The sequence below is a fragment of the Chelon labrosus genome (assembly GCF_963514085.1).
Source record: "Chelon labrosus genome assembly, chromosome: 10".
In the NCBI taxonomy this organism is placed as follows: domain Eukaryota; kingdom Metazoa; phylum Chordata; class Actinopteri; order Mugiliformes; family Mugilidae; genus Chelon; species Chelon labrosus.
In genome coordinates this window covers 7,661,815-7,680,217 of record NC_140360.1, presented here as the reverse complement: position 1 = coordinate 7,680,217, position 18,403 = coordinate 7,661,815, and the positions used below count along the sequence as shown (strand labels likewise).

At 42.0% G+C, this 18,403-nt stretch overlaps 1 protein-coding gene across 1 annotated transcript in view; it reads left to right on the top strand.

The window, feature by feature from the left end:
* The window catches only part of cacna1db (calcium channel, voltage-dependent, L type, alpha 1D subunit, b), a 102,819-nt gene that overhangs the window by 13,244 nt on the left and 71,172 nt on the right, over positions 1-18,403 (top strand). The gene's annotated exons all lie outside the window — the stretch shown is intronic.

Below are 18,403 nucleotides of genomic sequence, written 5' to 3'. Positions count from 1 at the left end.
CGTCTTAATGTGACAATATGATAAATTTTGCAAAAATCTCTACATTTTAGTTCATGCTGCACATATTTTTTATTACCAAAGCCTTACTTGAACATCAGAAATTATGCTCTGACTTTTACTTGATCCAGTAAAGTCTCATTGAGATTCATTCATTACTTTACAAGAGCACTTTGGCCACGGTTACGGCGTCTTTCTAGTTCATAGTTTACAGAATAGGATTCCAATTGTAAAAATCCATCACTACATAAAGTCCAGCCAAAATGATTCGATTGGCCCGGCACATCTTCGTGGGTGGAGCAACTCAAAGCCAAAAATTCATTCATTCATCTTCTGTAACCACTTGTCCTGTGAAGGGTCGCGGGCGGGGGAGATGGAGCCTATCCCAGCTGTCATTGGGCGAGAGGCGGGGTACACCCTGGACAGGTCACCAGTCTATCACAGGACTCAAAGCCAAAAATTCTTCTTTAAAATTTTGTGGGCGGTGTAACTTGGGGTCGGCTTCCAGGCTGACCACAGGCAACAATGGAAAGAAACGTCAACACAAACTTTTATTTCCTCATTCAGTTTAGATTCTCCTGCACGGACTCTAAATTCACAATGTCCCAACAAATAAGAAGTATTTTTGACTTTAATCATGTTCATATTCCACAGGAATTACATGCTAGTATCCAAGTAACTGAAACCGAGCGTGAAGCCCTGCAGTGGTCCTGTACTTTATTATTTCTGACCTTTGTTTCATTTCTCACACGTTTGACTCGTGTCCAGTTCTCTCTGTCACTCTCACATTATTAAATGTGTCACTCAGTCTACTTTACATCCTTAGTTTCTTCTGCCTATTCTTCATCTCTTTATGCAACCCACACCATCTCCTTTACTCTCCCCTCCTCCTTTCACCTCCTCTTACTGAGTGGGGAATGATTAATAACATCCTATTAATCTGGTTAGTGATTTAGCGGACTTACGACTGCCCCGGCTCTAGCTGACTGTCGTCCACAGCTCATCAGATCATAATCCCACAAGAATCCGTGTTATTCTGCTGGGTGAGAGTGTGTTGTCCGTGAGTGGCAGGCTTAAAGACGACGTTCCTTTAGGGCTGCAACAAACGAGTATTTGTTCAATCTATTAATCTCTTTATTGTTTTTCTCCCATGAATCTGTTGACTATTCTCTGAGTGGTAGATTAACCACTAGATAATTAACAGATCTTCTAACCCTAGCCCATTTAACTTTTACTCAAACACAGAACATATTTTAATGTTATATCTTACGTCTACAACATCACTTGTTTTCCACCGCTGCATTAATTTCCTACTGTGTTTTTATTAGTGACGTCGTCAGCAACTAGTCGGCACTGACTTGACTTTCATCACATCTCAGTTAATATATATGGATATGAGTGCAGAATGTCAAAATGCCAGAGAGGTCCAGAGAGATTGCTCCTAATACCAAAACCGCACATTTCCTGCTGCTGCAGCTTCACATTAAAAGCATTTAAGTGGAAAATGCTCTGCGTTTGTTCTTGGCGCTAACAGCCATCAGTCAGTGAAAATGCAGATCGGTTCAAAACATTTCTGGGATTAATGTGCAAAGAAGGAGCGGCCACAGCGAGCTGTTAAATTAACTCCTGTCGCTGTGCCCTGTGGCTCACAGACTCATGTCGTGTGCAGAATTGAGTCAGATCACTGTTACTGTCACAGAAGATAATTAATGTTTAAATTTGTTATTAAAACAGCAATACTTTGTTTCTTGTAGTATTAAAACCACATTGGCTGTTGTCAGCAGTGAGTACACGTGTCACCAACCTCTGTGGATCATCCTACAGATGCTTGATCAGTTTGGGATCTAGTGAATTTGGAGGACAGGTCAACACCTTGTGCTGTTCTTCATGTTTTTTTTGAGTTCTTCCTATACTGTTTTTGTGTGTGTCCCTGTGTCAGGCTGCATCCTGCTGGGGATGGCTACCACCATCAAGGAGTGTCATTGCTATGGGGTGGGGGTGCCTGGTCTGGTCTAGGTGGGTGCTGTAATGGTAGATTCAATTTCAATCCACTAGAGATGCCCAACCTCTCCCTTCCTAAGGTGAGATACCGGGCCCTTTTGTCTTTGTGGATTGTGATGTCTGCACTCGGCTTTGCACCTAAATGCAAGATCCTGCAGGATACCTCAGGTGTAAAACACTCCAACGGTGTGACAACACTTCCTGGAGGGGCCGACCCCTGCAGCAGACAAACGGATGCGAAAGGGGTGTTCCTCAGGTATAAATGTTTAGGTTTCCCCACATTCGGGGTCTTTCTTCACCTTTGACTGCTCGCGTGTTGATTGACCTTTTCTTTTTCGGCCGGCAGAAGTATCTATTTCATTCTTCACCAGCAGCAGAGGAAAAACTTCCACAACAGTGCTACATGTCTAAGTAACATCCACTTGAATGAATTCCAGGTCCAAAAATTTCCCAGCAGAACATTGAATTGTCACAAGATGGTCAATGTTACTTGTTATTATGGTGCAATATTCACGTAGTAGGGTATATATATTGTCAATCTTTTGCATGAAATAGTATCTTTGGTATTTTAAACCAGCATCTGAAGCTTTTAGATCTTCACAGTGAATAATATCAAGATTTTGCCTATATGGAATAAAGATGTTGACTCATTGCTGAGCTGCATCCGACCACCTGCTGTATAGAAACCTGGCGAAGGTGTGAGAGTGAGTGCAGGAGGTATAATGTAAGTGCTACAGTGCAGTCTGTCGATAACTAGCACACACTGGGCAAGATTTACAGCAAATGCATCATTATTTAATTCCCTGCAGAGTTGTTTTTGTTTCCCAGTTTCATAACGTGCCAGCCCAGTTAACCTGACTGGTTGCGTCTGCAGCCGGTGCTCGTTATCAGAATCCGTTTTAACCGCATGTGGGTGAGTTTTCACATGAACAGCATGAGTCAGAGATCAGAGGGTCAATAATCTTTTGGCTAATGCCGGGTTGGATATTAAAGTTAAAACCATGGTAACAAGCCACATAATTCTCTGATTAAAACCATAGGCGGACACTGCAGCAGGGGTGTTCCACTGTTAGTCATAACATGAAGTCAAAGCACACGGCAGAGAACATCCTGGCTTTCACCTTCATTTTATTCCCTTCAAGTGTAGTATAATAAAATATATGTTTTTATAAAGCTGCCTGAAAGGAAAAAGGAAATCTCCACGGTTACTCTTCTTGGTTGGTCTGTGGTCTGAGTCCTCGAGGGTTTAAGACTTCACACTGTTTTCAGTTTTCAGATGACACGAGAACACCGACGTCATATAAAGCTGGATGATTGTGACGTTTCTTTTGTTTCTCCTCATCTTTAGACAAAAATCCTGCAACCTTGGTAGGACAGATTTTTACAATAGAAGGCTAATAAAATGTACCTTAGACCACTATCATTGTCTAATTTGTTGCAATTTGAAAAAGGAAAGGCACCTTTAAGCAAGAACTTACTGTGCATGTGGCTGCTACAGATTTGTTTGCATAATCCAGAAAGACCCCGGCTGGATTAAATCCCAGAATCTTCTTGTTGTGAGGCGTCAGTGCTGACCACTTTACCACCGTGCCGCCCTTCCAAAGACTTTTGGGACTCTTGTTGGGTTCACTGGTGATTCTAAATTGTCCGAAGGTGTGGATGGACTGCGTGCTTTCACCGATTAGCCACAACATTATGACCAGAGTCAGGAGACGTAAATAACATTGACCATCTTGTGACAATTCAGTGTTCTGCTGGGAAACTTTTGGACCTGGCATTCATTCGTGTGGATGTTACTTAGACATGTAGCACCCACCTAGACCCCCACCCCAGCAGGATGCAGCCTGACACAGACACACACAAAAACAAGGAACAACTATGAAAACATGAAAAACAGCACAAGGTGTTGACCTGGCCTCCAAATTCACTAGATCTCAAACTGATCAAGTATCTGTGGGATGATCCACAGACGCGTCTCCCCTCAACCCATAGGACCCAAAGACACCCTCAGAAGGCCCATGTCCATTCTCTGTAGAGTCACAACTGTTTTGGAGGCACAAGAGAGACCTACACAATTATTATTAGGTCATAATGTTATGCCTGATCGGTGTGGTTTTAAAAGCAAAGATGTGTGTGTTCATACATGTGCTTTATGTTATTTATCATTCAGCAGACTGTGTACTGTATGTTTGTGACTTCAGTACATATAACCATATAACCAACCCCAGAGAGTGAAACATCTGCCCACGCCATGCTGTACTTTGTGCATGTGTGCATCCGTACCAGTTATATATCTATAAGTCACACACACACATACGCCGTCCACATACACTTGTGCATACGTGTATCTGTAGCAGTCACGTGTGACGTGTGTTGTGTTTTCTCACATGTTTTTGAGTGTTGTGTTTGAGTGGGAACAGAATGTCAGGTTGCGTCGTTTTTCCTCTCGGCCGCGGATTAAAGGTTTAGAGAGAAAGGGAAATGAGGGTCACACTAAGCAGTACACTGCTCTATAAAGCACGTGAGTGACCGTGTGTATTAGGGCGTGTGTCTTTTTCACCGCATGTGTGTGCGTGTTGTAAAAGACAGATCAAGCGGGAGATGCAGACAGACCGTGTAATTTAACTTAGAGGTTATTTTAAGGAGTGCAGTGAAGGCCGAGAGGCTGAGTTCATTTATATTTTTACCTTTTAAAGGTTGCTGCTTGGGTTTTCTGACAATGGAGGGCACTGCTTCTAACAAGGACCAGATATTAGATATTTACATTGATATTATTTACATTTTGATAATGATTTCAGCCTTACTCTGTACAGTACAGTATTCAGCATCAGCTGAAACAAGAGAGAGGGAGAAAGAAAGAGGTTGATTGATTGTATTGGTGATCAGACTGGGGCAGCATGTGACTGTTTGTTGACGCAGCAATCAGCCTTTAGGGCAGAATTGTGATACAAGCACAGACATTCAAACGGACCATAGGCCTATACGCCAATCAGGCATAACATTATGACCACCTCCCTAATATTGTGTAGGTCTCCCTTGTGCCTCCAAAACAGTTGTGATTCATCAGAGAATGGACATGGGCCTTCTGGAGGTGTCCTGTGGTGTCTGGCAACAGGATGTTGTTTGTGGGGGTCCTTTGAGGGGAGGGGCCTCTGTGGATCATCCCACAGATACTTGATCTGATCTGTTTGGGATCTAGTGAATTTGGAGGCCAGGTCAATACTTTGTGCTGTTCTTCATGTTTTTATGAGTCGTTCCTAAAGTGTTTTTTGTGTCTGTGTCAAGGAGTGTCATTGCTATGGGGTGGGGGTGTCTGGTCTGGTCTAGGTGGGTGCTACATGTCTAAGTAACATCCACACGAATGAATGCCAGGTCCAAAATTTTCCCAGCAGAACTTGGAATTGTCTCAAGATGGTCAATGTTATTTATTCCTCCTGTCACTGGTTTTAATGTTGTGGCTGATCGGTGTACATCGGTATGTGTGTGGGTGTACCGTGGGTGTTGCTATTTGCGGTATGTAAGGCATGGATGCTGACGATGTGTGTGCTTGAACTGTGAAGGATAGGCTGAACATATGTAAACACTGAGATGGAGTTTATTAAAAGATTCTTCTAGGGAAATGTGAAGACAGCCATGACAGCCTCCTATTCTTCTCCTGCAAGAGTAGGACAGAAAGTTTATGTTTATAGATTTATTCCCAAAAAAAGTGACACTAGCATTGTGTTCTGCTCTCAAACTGTCAGCTTTTACCCTACAACCATCATCAGGAGCAGCTTGGGTTCCTGGTATTAATTCACCGTTGGGTGAATTTCAGGACTATACGTCTCTGGATTATAGAAAAAATGAAAAAAAATTAGGGCCGGGACTCGATTAAAAAAATTAATCTAATTAATTAGAGGCTTTGTAATTAATTAATCGAAATTAATCGCATTTTAATCGCATATAAATATTTGACCTGAGAACAGTGAGAAGTAATTTTTTTCATATGGATTTTTAGTATACCATTGAATAATGACTAAATTTCCCATCCACGGGGCCAACCAAAGCGGTCTCATCAGCTTCTTCTTTCATGTTCACTGTGGTTTGTTGTTGTCTGAAGTAATGAACAGTGTTGCCAACTCCTCAGGAAAGGAAAGTAGCTATTGGCTGTCCTAAAAGTCGCTAGAAGTCGCTAAATGACGTCATCGGCTAATTTGCATAATTTACCTTTTGGATGTAATTGTGATGGACGCTGTATTATTAACGCGCCTCCTTTATCCGGGCTTGGTATTGGCAAAATGACTCTAAAGAGACACTCTGGCACAGTAACTTAAGTTTTTTTTTTTTTTTTAGTTTTCTTAAGTTTGGTTTAGTTTCTAGCCTACAAGTCACAGGCACAGAAGAACATGAGCATTTTTTGCCATAACTAGAATATTTTTAAAATTTTTTGTACAAACGGTTTTTACTTGACAAAATTAACAATCTAAATGGATTATTATTTTATTATTTATTTTAGTGTGACAGTGAAGAAACATTTACATCCCGCTCTGTAAACCAGGGCGCGATCAGCGGCAGCTTTGCGCATGTGTCATTCGTTTGCAGTCTGGACGCGGTGGCGTGGTTCTCCCTCTCTGCTCTGACCGCTGCTGCGCGGGGCTACTGTGAGACTGACCGCCTGTGAGTGCTTTGGGACGGGAGAAGGGCTCACGGCAGCACCCGCTGCTTGTTGAGGACACTGGTAATGAACGCTAGTTGGTGCTCCAGTATAATCGGTCCGCCGAAACTCATCCAGTGAGAAACGTTCCGCGGTGCAAAAATAAGTGTGATTAAAATGCGTTAAAAAAAATTAACGCGTTATTTTTGTGTAATTAATTAATCTTAATTAACGCGTTAAAGTCCCGGCCCTAAAAAAAATATATTTAATTCAGTGGTCAGCGTTGTAATGCATCATTCAAATTCAAGTATTTCCTTCTTCCAATAGTGTTTTGTTCAATTGTTGTTTCCCTTAAGCCAGTCTGACTTCTCCTTATGCTCCGGCAAACATCTACCGTGCCATTCAAATCGTTTGGACGGGCTTTATTCTGTGATGGACAGAAGAGTAACAGCGACGTAGCGATCTGTTTAGAGCCCTCTATCTCGTCTAATGTAAAAGATATTGAGTGTGAAATAACTTTAAAGGACAAACAATTAATAGAGATTAAGGCATGTGGGAAAGAGTTTTAGTGTCATTCCTGGCGCCCAAGTAGCTTTTACCTCTTTATTAATTACAACAATGATATCTCCTCCTGTAATCTGGAGGAAGGCTGTAAGGAAATAATAATGATAAATGTAACTGTCAGTAACAGTAAGTAAGTGCAATGGTTTATTCTTTTGTCTCAGAGGAGGAGGACTTTCCGTGTCTTGTTGTTGAAGTCCCTCCATCCTGTATTGCACCTCCGTTCCACGGGGAGTGAAGAGAGTGGAACAACAGGCTGTGTTTTCTGTGTTGTGATCAGATAGCAAGCGATCACACTGCCCACACACAGGGCTTTGACAGAAATACGACATGTCCTAAGATTAGTTTATACTAAAAGCTAAAGCTAAAAGTTTATAATACGTTTTCTTTTAGAGGCGGACGAATCAAACAGATGCTGCAGTACGTGAGTGGATGATGGAGAAGGGACTGATTATGGCTAGAATGTCTGAAAAGAACATACACAGATCAGGCATAAGATTATGACCACCTTCCTAATATTGTGTCGGTCTCCCTTGTGCCTCCAAAACAGTTGTGACTCATCAGAGAATGGACATGGGCCTTCTGAGGGTGTCCTGTGGTGTCTGGCAACAGGATGTTGTTAGTGGGGGGCCTTTGGGTCCTATGGGTTGAGAGGAGGGGCCTGTGTGGATCATCCCACCAATACTTGATCACCTTGGAATCCGAATCTCTGTAGATAACCCTCAAACCAGCTTTCTGGATATCGACAAAGACTCTAAAGTCTCTATCGACCAAGACGGCAAAGCTCCTGTATTTGACTCTGAGGTCTCCACAGACCAACAGCTATCAGGCCCAGAGTCCAGAGTCCAGAGCCCAGAGTCTGGCCTCTACCACCATTGAGTGTGTGTCTGAGGCAACAGCTCAGACTGTTTGTCGCCCTGCTGACAGTGGAAGTGCTGACCAAGTGTAACGTTCTCCAGAACCTCAGCCAAGAGGACTGGACCGCCCAAATCTAGCGCCTGGTCAGCCAGACGATGGAGGGACTTGCTGCCTACGAAGACTTCTGTCCAGACTTTTAGTGCAACAAGGCTGTGCTGAAAGACCTGCAACTCAAATTCAAAGACAGACGCCTTCTGGAGTCCAAGATCTTACTGCAGGACCCATCTGTAGAAGCCGAAATCATCCAGACTTTTACAACTCAACTTTATTTGCAAGAAACATGCAAAAAACATATCTAAATTAATATTTATAACATATATTTATATATCTCAGTTTGAACATTTGAGTGTAGTTTTTACTAGTAGCCTAAACTCACTACAAAAACCTCAATTTCTATGTGTGTGTGTGTTTGCGCGCACTGTTAAAGTAGCCTCAGGACATCTGTGATCGTACAGCTTTATTAGTGTAGTCCCATCGTTGTGACTCATTTCCTTCCTTCTCTGAGCTGTCACTCCTCTTCATCATTATCATGCGTTAAATATAGTCTCCCTGTATAACTACAGCAAACATGCTCACTAATATTATATGTGCTGGAAACCCTCATCAGAAAATATTTTTATGTAGCACCAGCTGGGGGACTACATTTTGTATTTAAGATTCATTGATGCCAAAAAGAAAAACAGTTGCGTTTAGTTTAATTATTAATCATTTTTAACAAATAATTTATTATATATTTATTGTGACATACGCACATACAAGTGTTTGTGGATTTTAAATGGGTCCCAAGGGTTTTGCAGGTTTTTTCTGCCGCGTGGTGAGAGATGCCCAGATGTCGGAGGGACTGCTTAGCACCCAAAAGCCCAGGGAGCACAGACGCAGCAGGGAATATGGGACACAAACACATCTCTCTCTGTCCGGACTCACACACACACCAACAAACACACACTATTGTTTTAAAGCTCTGTTTTCCAAAACCACACATTTATTTTTTACCAGATCTCAGCCACGAGGAGAACAAATGAATGCAGCGTTAAACCTTGTTCATTAGAGGTTCAATTGAAAACAGATATAAGAAGAGTGTCACTACATTTTTCTTTAAATATATACTCCCTTGCCAGTTCATTAGGTACACTGGCAGAAACTAGCGTTCTTGGAGGCGCTTACGTTGAAACAAGGTCAGAAAGGTTGTAATTCAACTGGATGATCATTATGGAGAATGTAGTTTGTGGTGCCGTTAGACTGGATTGAATTAAACTCTAAAGTGTTTCTATCATTTAGCCAAGCCCGCTGGCTAACATTGTCAAAATAATAGGAACAGTTCAGTAGTACTACAAACCACAGCCCCCACAATGTAAACACAGCTCCTTCCGTTATTTGAAACAAATGGTAAATACCGTTTTAAAATGCTTTATAACTCTCATCATTTTTTTAGTTTAATTTCCGCAATGTTCTCTTCCTACGTGATCCATTTTTCCTCCAGAAAACATGTTGTTCTGCACGTGCGCCGTGTTTCAAATGATTACTCAAACCGAACCGTTCGAACTGAATAATGAAAGTTACAGTAGATTGAATGAGCAGGAAATGTGATGAGGAGATTATCTGTCGCAGCTCAGCAGGTTTACGTCTCGTGGGATAAATGAGAATTTAAATCTCCAGCGTACGTCAGTTTTCTCCTCTGCTGTGGGAGCAGAGAACCAAGTTGAGACTTTCTGAAGTGACAAATATTTAAGTTTATTTACTTTTTGAACAAATCAAAGCTGCCTATGGGTAAGAGTGATCACATATTGAAACATACATGAAAAACAAAAACTCTAAATTCTTTACTAGTTCCTTGCACACAGTCGAAATGTTGAATCCTTAATGTATGAGACGAAATTTTAGTTTTGTCTCAACTAGGGCTGTCGTTAGCCGTCTTTAATGTGGAAATCTACAATTAATCACACCTTTTTTTGGGTTTATTTCTGTTTTAAAATGTCCTTGGAAGGGATATATTTAAGTTTTTGTTACTCTCATTAACATCTCTGCTGGTCAGGAAGTTCTCTGCTGAGCTCTCAGCTGTGTGCTTGATCCCCGCCCACAATTTTTGCGCTGGCAATCAAACAAGTTGGCTTTATTAGGTAATGGACAGAAGAATAACAACGATAAAGTCATCCACGTCATCTGAGAACCGTGGAGCTAAATTTGTTTGCAACACAATGGCTCTGATTGGTTGGAGGACTCCGTTAGCTGCTGTAGCTACACCGAAAAGACTTCGGAGAAATATCGCATTTTTTTATTTGTAAACCTGGCTACAATATCTCATCTTCCAACACGCTGTAGAGTACTATTAAAGGTGAACTACTGTTTTTTACAACCTGGACCTTATTTCTAGCGTAAAATACGATCGTTTACTCACCCATATAACTTATGTGTAATTTGCAGTCACTCGGGAGATATTTAGATCAGTGTATATCCATATAGTGGGAGTGACTGGGGCACCGAGTCGCAGCCTCTAAATAACGCATTATCTGCTGCGAAACTCGTTCATTTCACTAATATTTTGTTATCTTATGCTAGTGCTATTCCCCATTTAGTCCGGAGTTACCTGTTATCATCATCCCGGATGTGCCTCTCTGAGCGCCGCGCACACCCGTGACGGTCAGCTTGTTTACCTGTAATTTGCTACTGCTAGTTTTTTGCAACATGGCTGAATATTTTTCCGATTCTGAGGTTGTGGACGAACCATAGCGGTATCAAATTACAGGTAAACAAGCCGACTGAAACATATCTCCCGACTGACTGCAAATTACACAAAAGTTATATGGGTGAGTAAACATTCCCCTTCAAATGCTATTGATAGTGCTGAGTTGCTGCATGTTTTTATACAGGCTATAGCCTACGTATGTATGTAGCACATGAGCATGTCTGTTCTCAGCATATGTATTCACGTCAAGAATATAGATTTAATTGTTGCAAAGCATTACTTTATGCTGTGTTTTTATAAGTGGCATGATGAGCCATTAGTCGGTGTCTACGTGACTTTCATCACATAACAGTCTAAATCTGAACTCGTGCAAACCCCTTGTAGCCACCAATTATTTCTGTTGGGAGTAGGTACCAGTACTGTACCATAGCATGGTCTAAAAGTGTTTGCACACTATATATATATATATACACACGCATGTTCTCTATGTTATGAGTTTTTCGTGTGCGTGCTGTATATATGTTTTAACGAGCTGGGTGTTTATATTCATTTGGTTCCTCCTGCACCTAGTTTTACATACAGCACAGCTTGCTGCCGTGACAACTGTGGCCATGGAGACTTGTGGAGTATCCGAGGAGAAGGCTCTCAACAGGAGAGAGAAAGGAGCAGCGAGGCAGACTGAGAGGACGGACAGGAAATTGAGAAAGGCGCAAAGACGGACAGGGAGGGTGGTCGAGAGAGAGGGGCCCGGTTGTGGACAAAAGATTGGAGGGGACTGCGAGGAAGACAAGGAGGCGATAATAAGAGCTTGAAACGAAAGGTTAGGGCAGGGGGAGCGACGAGAGGAGAGGTTGAGATTGTTGTGATGGAAGCAAGGAGGAAATTAGAACAGGAGGAAGAAGTAGAAAGATGAAATAAATTAATAAAGAGAGAAAGAGAGATTGAATGGTGAGAAGACACACTGTCTTCCATTCGCTGTTTGAACTAATGTGTCTTACTTTAGTCAGTGCAGCTTGGAGAAGCTTTGATCAGCAGCAGTATAGTTTGTGTTTTATTTGCATTGATGTTAAGACTCACCGTACCTACACACGGAGACTAATGAGACCACATCGTACGTACTGAGTGACTGGGTCATACGAGGCAGATCTGTGACGCCGCTGCAGCCTTCTTAGCTCTGGATTAGTATGTTGTTTATTGGTGGTCAGCCAGTACCAACGCTGGCTGTTTAGACTGCATGCTCACTATTTTGACATCTGGATTAAAAATATCCACAACTAAAAATAGACCCTAGTAACAACTGTTTGGGCTTAATTGGAAAACCAGTAGAGAGGGCAGGAAGGCACCGAGGCCAAACTCAGCTGCTGAGCCATCAATAATATAATATAATCTATTGCCGTTTAATTTAATTTATGTTACTGTGTTGTTTAATTATTAGGCCCAACCAGCAAGGATTTTGGTTTAGTCCTTGCACTGGACAGTTTACACCGATCAGCCACAACATTAAAACCACCAACCTGTGGAAGTGAGCTATTCCATTAGGAAACCTGAACATTGTTGCCGACCAAGAACACCCCCATAGCGACAACAAACAGCTCTTCCTTACACCCTGGCGCCAGATAAGCAATGTACATGCACCCACCCACTCATCCACGGGATGAAAAAGAAAAATATGATCCTTCAGACCATTGTTCATTATGACCATTGAACATTATGACCACCTTCCTAATATTGTGTAGGTCTCCCTTGTTGCCTCCAAAACAGTTGTGACTCATCAGAGAATGGACGTGGTCCTTCTGAGGGTGTCCTGTGGTGTCCGGCAACAGAATGTTCTTAGTGGGGGTCTTTGAGGGGAGGGTCCTCTGTGGATCACCCCACAGATACTTGATCAGTTTGGGATCTAGTGAATTTGGAGGCCAGGTCAACACCTTGTGCTGTTCTTCATGTTTTTTGAGTTGTTCCTAAAGTGTTTTTGTGTGTGTGCCTGTGTCAGGCTGCATCCTGCTTGGGATGGCTGCTGCCATCAAGGAGTGTCATTGCTATGGGGTGGGGGTGTCTGGTCTGGTCTAGGTGGGTGGTACATTTCTAAGAAACATCCACGCCAATGAATGCCAGGTCCAAACGTTTCCCAGCAGAACACTGTATTGTCAGAAGATGGTCAATGTTGTTTACTACTCCTGTCAGTGGTTTTAATGTTGTGGTTTATTGTTGTATTTTAGAGGGAAAAATGAGTCAGGTCTTATAAAACGCACACAAATCAACACCATGTACACGTTTAACTTTTGCTGACTTTCTTGACTTTTTGCCAGTCAGCACACAGTTTGAATAGTTAAGTTTAATCTCAGGTAATGAGTAAATAGATTAACGTAGACTCAGTGAGAAGTGTGGATGAAAATAGACTTGACAACACAGCACATACTGCATGATATGTGGTTTCTGTGACTCAATTAAGCACATTAAATGACTCTCTGGCGCGACTTATCAGTTTTCATAATTAGCAAGCAGGAATTACCGGGCACTCTGTCCTCATCCCATCTCATATCATCTACATCTGAGAGGATATCGCAGGACAGACCTCTATTTCTGGAGATGAGAGATCTGTGGGAGATAGAGACACAGAGAGAAGAAGAAAGGCAGACACTAACAGGGAGAGACATGAGGTATGCAAACACGCTGTAGAGGAGTGGAGGCGGGAGGCTGACAGTATAAATCACATCTTTGTTCTCTTTCTCTGCTCCTGTCTTGGCCAAAGCCGGCAGGATTACAGACCTCTGACACAGATGCAGGTTAAACACACGTTTACGTTATTGACAGTGTGTTAATCAGCAGCTCTTTTTTTGTTTCACTCTAATTTTTCTATATCCTGTCCTAAAAGTGAAAGGTCATAGGTCAAACACGGTCATGGTTAGGGGCCATGACCGTGTTTGACCATGACGCTTTAAGGAGGAAGTCGCCGACCACGTGACGATAACAACACAGATGCCTCCGAGAAGAGCAGTGAACAGTCCAGTGGGTCGTTGCAGCAAATTAGCAGCAGTTCGTTAAAGGGCAACTACTGTTTTTTACAACCTGGACCTTATTTCTGGCATAAAATACGGTCGTTTACTCACCCATATAACTTTTGCGTAATTTGTAATCGTTAGGGAGATATTTAGATCAGTGTATATCCATATAGTGGGAGTGACTGGGGCACCCAAACACAGCCTCTAAATAACGCATCATCTGCTGCGAAACACGTTCATTTCACCAATATTTGGTGCTATTCCCGGTTGAGTCTGGAGTTACCTGTTATCATCATCTGGTGATGATGTCTTCTGACCTGGACGATGATGTCTTCTGACCTGGACGATGTCATCTGTGAGCGCCACACGCACCCGCAGCAGTCAGCTTGTTTACCTGTAATTTGCTACTGCCATTTTTTTTGCAACATGGCTGAATATTTTTCCGATTCTGAGGTTGTGAACGAACCATAGCAGTAGCAGTAGCGTACGATAGCGAAATATTAACGAGTTTCGCGGCAGATAATGCGTTATTTAGAGGCTTTGTCTCGGTGCCCTGTTACTCCCGCTGTATGGATTTATGTTGATCTAATTATTTCCTAAACGAGTGCAAATGACATGCTAGAAATACGGTCCAGGTTGTAAAAAACAGTAGTTCCCCTTTAAGAGTGTGTAAATACTTCCTTAAAGAGGAAGCCCATACCATGCAGAATATCTAAGTCAGTCCTGAAATACAACAAATGTAGTACTGCAATGCACACTCATCCGAAAAGGCGTCTGCACGCTAGCAGAGGAACGGTCAATTCCTCTGCTAGCGTGCAGTCAATTAACAACTTCACCAAACATCCTGTGGTAACAGAGAGAATTAGGCCTTTATCTGCTACATGGCCTCATTATATTATCTGACAACACGCTGTGAACTATTATTAAATGCTATTGATGGTGCTGGTTTTATATAGGCTACATATCTGCAGCGCACAGTATTGATAAGCTCATGTCTGTTCAGTGTTCTGTTCTATTAGTCGACATTGTTGCTGCGGTTGTAGAGCGTGTTTATTTATTTATTTATTTATTGCAGAGCGTAGCCGCATATTAGAAGTGTCAGACTGACGGTGTTTATGGTGTTGACGTGGTCCAAGCTTCAGTTATAGTTGTAGTTATATTGTTGCATGATTCTACTTTGTTTCTATGTGTGACGTCATTGACTAATCCGCTCGTTGTTGTGTTTTCTGTAATGTCGTTGTGTTTTGACCTTCAGGGCCACCGTACTTTTTGATGTAAATGGTCATGAAAACAAAGATTTGTTAGTGACTGTAATTTTAAATTCCATGATCTTAATCTTAAACCTGAGCTTAGTGGACACTGTGGAGGCAGCAGAGGACAGGATGGCAGTTTAAGAGTGCAATGTTGCTTTAAGCTGCAACCACACAAGCAGCGTACTGATGCGAGTCATAGTTTACCTAAAAAAAAAAAAGTTATTGTTTTGGGAAGTAAGACGCTGATGACGAACGAGAAGCGGGATCTCTGTGGAACTCCAGTCAAAAAAATGTCTTGGCTTGCTGCAGAAGAGTATAGCAGCTGATGTGGGGCTCCAGGCCTCACTGGGAAAGGAGAAAATGAGCAAATGATGAACTCCAGTTCCCACCGTTCTTAAGTTCCTTGTGGATACTGCTGAGCTTCTTTACCCTTCTTCTCCTCAGACTTTGACTGTTTGGTCGCTGAAGAACACTGAGAACATTTCAGGCAGTGTTTAAATACCGTAGATCTGGACCTAAGTGGGATCTGTGCTGGGCGCTGAGCATGGAAGAAAATCTTCTGTTCCTGTACCAATATTAAAACTGCAAAAAGGAACCAAACCCCAAGTGTGCAGCTCTTACCTGCCTCAGAAAGACAGAAAAACGAATTAATAACCCACTGAATACAACCACTGCAGTTCCTCTCATGATTATAACAACCACAGAGAAAGATAGGACATTCACACAAAGCATACCCAATTCTTTAATTAACTGCGTGTGGTCTACATCCTACCTTTTTTAACTTTTAAAAATCTGACATTTTCAAAAAAAGCTTCAAATGTTATCATATAATCATAATTATTATTATCACGATAAAAGGGTTTTATCCTCACAGGCTGAGATTGCTTTGTGAAAGAAAAATGCTGCGTGTCTCAGAAAAACATTTCAGTCTTTGTAAGAATAAGAAGAGCGCTAATAAGGATATCATTGACTCCTTTGTTTGTCATCTTCCAAAGCGATGAGCAAGACATCTTCAGCCTTTCTGGCCGTCATTAATCTTATTAAGACCAAAGGGAACACGGGCTAATAGGAGCTGATTGACCTGCTTCTGGTCGCCTGCCTTATTCACCTACATTCACATCGCCTCTCTCTCGCTCACACACACACATGCACGCACACTAAAACACTAAAACACTCTCACCCTTGCAAGAGCATACACAGACACACACAAAAACAGTACCGTGCATAAACACTCATATAGTTGGTTAACAATAGCTGGTGGCATTTTTGTGTGTGTCCCTGTGTCAGGCTGCATCCTGCTGGGGATGGCTGCTGCCATCAAAGAGTGTCTTTGCTATGGGGTGGGGGTGCCTGGTCTGGTCTAGGTGGGTGGTACATATCTAAGTAACATCCACATGAATGCCAGGTCCAAACGTTTCCCAGCAGAACATTGCATTGTCACAAAATGATCAATGTTATTTACTTCCCCTGCCAGTGGTTTTAATGTTGTGGCTAATTGGTGTATGTAGAGGAGTGCAGAGTTGTGGGTGTGTAAATGAACACTATTACTATTTTACTTTTTACTAAGGTTTAGAATCTATAATATTAAGATTTATTTTGGATTTTGTTTTGGTTTTCTATTGATTAAACCGTTCCTATTATTTTGACAACCCCATCGTTTAATCTTATTACACTCTAATGGCTTCCTGTTTACATCATGTGACCCAGACTGACGTCATCACATCTCGTGGTCAGAGACGGAGCATGATGGGACGCCACAGTACCTGTTGGTTGGGGGAGGACCGCTACACACACACACACACACACACACACACACAAACGGACCGTCATTGAGTGTTATGTCAGCTTGTTTTATCATCAATGAGGAAGTGACATCGACTGAACCTGTGTCTGCCCTGTGTGTGTGTGTGTGTGTGTGTGTGTGTGTGTAACCATATAATTGATCAGAAAGAAGGGCTGGCCCAGCTCCACCATCATGCCTGACCTGCCTGACAAATCAGCTGGGAAAGTCACACACACACACACACTCTCAGACATACTGTATAGAAAGTTTCTGCAGAAAAATGGGTAAAAAAAAATTGAAAGGAATTTCTGACCAATCAGAAACCCCCAGATGGTTCAGAGTGATGGATAACAAAAGGGTTGCATGCACAGTAATTCATATAAGACTAGAAGGAAGGGGGACTACAAAATCTGTTCTATTTAGCTCTGAAGTCATGGTGTGAACTGCCAGGCAGAAAAGTAAATGTAGGTTTGTCGGTACAGCAGCCATCTGCAGACTGTCACTCTCTTATTCGACGCAGTTAGCACCTCCACCCCTGTCACCTCCAATCACTCATTCCCACACTCTCTCCCTGATAGCTCGGTTCAACCAGATTATTTACCGCCTCATGACTGGATTTGTGTCGCTTACTATTCCACTTAAAGCAGATCCAGTGCTGTGATTACGTCGGGATTGTTTCTTTGTTTAGTAGGATTGCTGTTGTTTTTTCGCAATTTCTAAACTCGTACGCAGGATTAGTATGATCTGAGGATGTCAGGTGATTTTAGAAATTATTCCTCCAGTGTTGCATGTGGATCGGTGTGCAAACTCATGTTTTACTCGAATCTGTGATGTCAAGGCTCGGCTACTTTCTGCTTCCACTCCACTACACAACTGCTCATTTTCAACTAATCATTGGCATACAGAAAAGTTATATATACAACTGATGTGATGACACTTTATTCATTCAGAATTCACAAACTACCCGGCAGTATTTAAATCAGATAAAAATTTTCCACCCTGCATGTCCATCCATCTTATCTCCGTCGAGATTTCTCTTTTCTGATGGTTATTTTTCCTGTGAATGGATTTCCATGCTGTGTAGCAATCATCTTATAAAAAATCCACAGAGGAGATGACTTTAATTCTCGTGGTACTGCCTGCGAGGACAATAAAGACATTCTGATTCTGACTCATAGACTGTATAAAGATGGACGGAAAAGCAGTTCCTCTAAAGTGAAGCTAAAGCGAGTAGAGCTCCCCCTGGTGGCTGGCTGCAGTATAGGTCATAAGCCCCGCCCCCTCCATGTTAATGGGCGGGACTTGGGCCGAACTAAAACACTAAAATACAAGTCAAATAATTTTTTTTCAAGGATGGTTTCTGTTATTTTAGATAGTTAATATAATGTTGATGCATGTTCAAGTGTCAATTTTTTGGATAAGTTTCGTTGTTTAGTTAGTTGACACTATAGAAACAGGATGTGACATAATGGCGACTACAAGTTGTAAAAAAAAAAAATATGAATGAATAATGAAAATTGAAAACAAGTACAGTGTATAATCTAACATTTATTTGTAAGTGGTGGAGGTAGAGCA